Below are 6,020 nucleotides of genomic sequence, written 5' to 3' on the forward strand. Positions count from 1 at the left end.
GTGAAAATAAATCAGAAGATTCCTTATCCCGTACCCAAATTGAATATGTTTCCGAAATGGGGCTAATTGCACGTTTTTACATGCAATTTTAAACGTCAAACAGCACGCGTCTGAAAGTTTTCAGTTCCAGTGAATGATTGCTTTTCATTTCTGATGCCAGAATATACCCAATAATGCTGGCAATGACCTCTGAATGGTGTTTCTGAAATCAAAGGTCATTGTTATAATACGACCCATTTCAACTAAACAAAGAAGTGGTTGCGCTTAACACTGGGAGTTGCTGGCTCGAGAAGGCAGGAAACCACATTTCTGTAGCTATAATTACATCAACGTGAATGCTGATGATTATATAACAGAATTACCATATTTTCAGCATTTGGTTTGAATGAGCGTAAAATGTCTAAACACTGCAATTGGATAAAAGATAAGTTGGGTATTAAAATTAAGAAGCTAATTCATTTTACTGACACTATGTGGCAATCACATAACACAAAATAAATATGAATTCGACGGTGACAACTTGAGTTAGATAAAGTAAGTTATTGCTGATCTCTTCTTTCTTCAGTTTCAAGGCCTACATCTGCATGGAATGTTAAAAAGAGATCTCCTTACTGTTGGACTCATAAGTCTGCATTAGTCAATATTTAATATGAATGTGTGAAGACCTGAATATTACCTATGTATAATTAGGATCTTCATCAACTGATGAATTGGTGACTGTTGTTTAATGGACAAAAGAGACTGCCACCCCTTCTGTTACGCGGGTCTATTGAGGGTATTTGGGGTTTGTTTGGACGGTATTTAGGGTCTGTGTTTTGTGTTTGTTTGGAGAGTCTTTGGGACTGAGTCGTGTTACGCTTGACGAATATAAAACCTGGGTTCTTTTGGTACGCAGAGGTTAAGCATTTAGCTTCAAACTTCGAATCGCCCAACTGGGTGACCTGTATGTGGGAACATGTCGTATATGGTTTTGTTCTGCCTGTGAATTTTAACGTTGACGTTTGCTTTTCAGATTTGAGATAGGTCGTATTTAGTGAGTGTGTGAGTTTGGTTTTGTGCAGCTTTTGACTATATTCTAGCAGTATTACGGTGGAGGTCGTATTTAGGATTCCAGAGTGAATGAGTGAGTGAGTGAGTTAAGTTTACGCCGCACTCAACAATATTCCAGCTATATGGCGGCTGTCTGTAAATAATCGAGTCTGGACCTGACAATCCAGTCATCAACAGCATGAGCATCGATCTGCGCACTGGGAACCGATGACCTGTGTCAACCAAGCCAGCGAGGCTGACCACCTGATCCCGTTAGTCGCCTCTTACGACTCAGAGTGAACGAATGAACCTCGGAAAGAAACCATTTATGGTATTCAGAGGAAACGTGTTTGGATGGTGCATCAAATATGCTAGATTCGCTAGTATGACGCACCTCGTCACAGTGTAAGAAAGGTCTTATGTCGATCACCTGGTGATGCTCTTGTGTCATAATTGTCCTAACTCTGCTAAGCCTTAATTCAAAGCCAAGTGGACTTATTGTGTTCCTTAGCGGTGATACAGTTAAACTTCTTCAAATGATTAATCAAATCAATATTGGTTACATATTATCGATGTATTTACCATACAATTTTGTTAATTATGTTATTCTTTACATAGCCTATTATTACTTGACAAGTCATTGAGGTATTTTCACATGAAGCTTGTATTTACACGTCATTGCTACAGAATATCCCAACTTGTATTTCATTCTGATATCCACGCGTCAAACGTCAAATCGAATTACCATGATCACAAAAGAAACGAAACGTAAATGTTGTCTAACAGTAGCATCAACTCTCAGTGGAGGTCACCGCTGCAATCGTTGTACAAAGTACATGATAACTGCAGGAGATTATGAGCAGTAGAAACATTAACATTTGCCACATACGACTAAAGAGGAACTTTATGCGTTCAAACATGAAACGTTTGTATTTTTATATTTTTCAAAACAATTACTATGTCCCAAAACATTATTGTACTGGAACGTTTTCAAATACAAAACTCCCTCATCCACTGACACTGATAATAACACTTCCATGAAGGGCAGTAATGGTCGAATTTCTTGTTAGTACATGGCGGCATCACTCAATTTTGGCATTTTGTGTTTCCTTCAGAATTATAGATCTAAAACCCACATATACCACGGAATCTCTCAATTGCATTAACCTTTAACGTTGAATCTGTGCAGAGTTGGTGGCTTGGATCACAGAAATGTACTTGCTCGATATTTCGTTTTACAGTGTTTTCTATCGACATCGTACTTGGTGGACATTTAAACACTGGATCTAACACTGGAGACAGCCGTGCGTTATAAAACTAATTTGTTTGCTTTGCTAAGTTTTCTGCAATGGTCATAACTGAACGATTGTTAACAAGGTGATATAATTGCGACCGAGTGAAACCGGCACAAAATATGTTATCTATTCTTCGTCCTAAGCGTAAGAAGCAAATACCATAGAAATCAGTCGTCCCAGAGCCTGACTTTTGATATTTTGATGGTCGAGCAGAAGCTGGATCAGGAACAAATCGTTGCTCAGTGGGGTTTTGTTTTCAATGGATTTCAGTTCCACTTGTTGTAGTTATGTTCAATAATCCATTGATATATACACGAAGCCTTGGAGTAGTCTATGCTGTGACCTTGATATCAACATCGATATCTTATTTACTCACTGTCCACATTCCCTTAAACAAACACAGAAGGTCCCTCGTAGCTGTTATGGCGAATGTTGAGTCAGCCTTGGGATTTAGGCTAACGAACCTGTCTGTGTGTACCTAGTTATTACTCTCTTGGAACAACGTACGCTTACATTAGCAAAAGACGTGCATCTTGGTGCCAGTGAATGCCTGCATTGGTGTGACTGTCTAGTATGACCATGATGTTGCAGATGAGCCTCAAAATGTGGTCAATTATCACCTCGACACCGTCTGTGAATTGACTCTGTCCTCCAGAACTGCCAAGTCAGGCGACAGCAATACGTCTATGTTCATACGGAGACTCGCTTTACGTATGCCTGCAGGATGATATTAACGTCAGGTCCAGACGTTGTAATAGTGTTTAGGTTTTCTCTTCAGTCATTAATCATCTACGAGCACATCTTCCATCATCAATAGGTTAGTTTACTGGCGGTTTTTTAATAAATGTCCACAAGCTGAAAGTTGAAGTTAACTCATAGTCTTCCACGGTTTCGTGGTTCGGGTCATGTATGCTATATCCAGCACACAGAGACACGGGATTGGTATTTGTCTATAGTCTGCCCCACACTGCAAATAGTAGCAACACAATGTGATGATGTATGGCCAAAAGGCCAGTGTTGCCACTTAATAGTTTGCCTTCTACTTAATTCTAAAGTACAAAAGCGTCTCTTGGTCTAAAAGGAAGTCACAAATTGACAAGAGCGCTGTGTGAGGTAGGGCATGGCATCTCCAAAGATGCAGGCAAGTTTATGTATCGCGTCTAGACTGACATCTAACCAATAGGAGACAACAACCATTAGCCATAAGATAAATGATAACGTTTTGTGAAATGCATCTGACTCCTTCCAGACAAAGTGACATTTCCCAAGACATATAATACTTACGTTTGTCCCAGTTTGGCTGTAACAATCAATTAGCGATTCAGACGTTCTTGCTATGTTCCTCTGGGTAACGTATTTATGATCCTGATTACCAAACATGTCTCAGTGAGATAAAACAAGCTCTATTTGCTTTGATAGCTTGACCTTTCAAGTGAAAGCCAATACATTGAATCTTCTTGTGAAATAGAAAATGTGCAGAATATATATTGTTTTATATGTGTAATATACTAGTTGATTCAAACGCAGATGATTTCGCAGGCTTGTTCATGCTGTGAGATAGCATAGGCCATTTCCATTTTTAACAGTCCTTCAAAGCAAACAGACGAATATGAAAATACTGAACATGGTCACTAGTTTTTCTGGGGAACGCATTTTTGTCATGAGGAGTGAGAAACAATATTGCATGAATGTTCCCCGTTGGTACAGGTGTAACGTTACATGGCAGACATCTTGTAATCGTTTTTCTCTCAGTGGGGAATCATTTCCTAGTGTCCTTCTAACTGCACTGCTTCCAGATATAGCCAACACCAAGGGGTACAGCATTGGCTAAATATGGACGCCAGCAGTGTGAACGTGGTTTCCACAAAGGTAAATCAAAGATCCTGAAAGAGTTGGTTCGAATCCTGGTTGGGAGTCACCCACAAAAGTACTATAATCTGTTCAGTTACTGGGAAAAAGTAATCTCAAATAAGACATATGTTACAAAGAGCTGAACAACTAAAGTTGGACTTTGTAAGGATTCAATAGCATGCACTAACATGGCATTCTTTATTCATACCTCAGCAGTTCCCCCATGTGTTTTGAAATTAAATATCATTTCTCAACAAAGCCGGGTAACGGGTGGCCAAGTTGTCAAGTTGAGCTGCCGCAGTTGCATTCCTTTAGTTTGCCAAAAACGTTTGATTCGGCTTCGAATGCCGGTTCAACCTGATTATGTTTCTTGGTTTTTCAGCCTCCTACCCGTGCCAAAGTATTTCACCGAAATGGTTAACGTCTTAGACCTAAATCGATTCCCTTCCCTGGAATGATATTCTAGGAATACTTTACCAACTCACACACTACTGAACAAACTTTATCGATAACATTTTCTTATATTTCATGAGTGCGACGTTTCGATACAGATTATTGTACATTGTTAAGCAGGACTCACTCACATGCTCAAAAGCAACATATAACCTAATAGAAAGTAGTGAAAAATATTGCTTCAGTTTATGTGGTTACGGTTTCAAGTTTAATGCTGACAGAACAAAATCTTTAAGGACTAAAAACATTCTCCATTTTGACAATGCAGTGTTTAACCAAGACGAAAGCCAAGAAAAATCAAGGGCTTTTTAGGGCATCGTAGTTGGTTGTAATTTCCAAATAGATCTGTCTTTAGAAATGTGTTTTCATGGTTCAAATTTCCCTTAAAATAAATCATACCTTTAAATTAGTTTTTTTAAGCAAGCACAATTAGCAACATTTTGCAACACGTTGTGTGCATGCAGTGAACTACTATTTTTTTTCAATTGAATTTTCAGAAGTGATTGCATTATATATCTGCTAAAGCGACTGTACAATTAGCATGTTTTCATTAATCGGTGTCTGTATTGACACCACGTGTTCATCAGCAATTATTGTGTAACGTAGGTCTAACCTTTAATTTTGTAGACGTTTATCCGTTATAAATGTGGTGTTCATACACAAACGATTCACTGTGACTTCTTTCACACAACAAATACAAATCTGTTGGAAATGTATTGTTCTGCACCACAGTTAGAGACGTCTATGGCTAATTTTTCATGGACATTCTCTTTATGCAACATGTCCACAGGGACGAAAATTATGCATAAATGTCACTTAACGGACCACTATGACGGAGTTGGTGTCAGTTTAATGTATTCTGTTCCCTCACATCCAGACCAGTATAAGGAGCAGTGCAAGGCAAGAGGAGTCTCGCCATTACCGACAGTCACCCGGCTCATGGCCCTTACAAGCAGACTTAGCGGACAAGAGACAGGGTTACATGGCAGGGGTCGAACTGTTTGAAGGTGGTAGCTTCATAGTTTGAAGCGTCATCCGTGGTCAGTTCATAAGAGATCCAATGTTTTTAAATGACATATCCTTCGATAGCGTTACATTGACCAAATTCTTTGCCCTGTCATTTTGCCGATAGAGCAAAAGAACACCGTTTCTGCAAGATCTTAAGAATTTTCATATAGCGATTCACGTGAACTTTTAGCCTTGGACGGGCAACACATGTAGAAAAGTTTGGGATCTCCTTGACCGTGAACATTCTCTTTGTGCAACAAGCCCATGAGTCAAGTATGCATCATGACACTAGGCGGACCGCTATCACGGAGTTGGTGGCACTGAGATTAATGTGGTCTGACACCTTCCATATAACTGATGTTGTGTTTAACGTACACGACGAGT

The sequence above is a fragment of the Haliotis rubra genome, unplaced genomic scaffold (assembly GCF_003918875.1).
Source record: "Haliotis rubra isolate DU_JTF1 unplaced genomic scaffold, ASM391887v1 Scf321, whole genome shotgun sequence".
NCBI classification, from domain to species: domain Eukaryota; kingdom Metazoa; phylum Mollusca; class Gastropoda; order Lepetellida; family Haliotidae; genus Haliotis; species Haliotis rubra.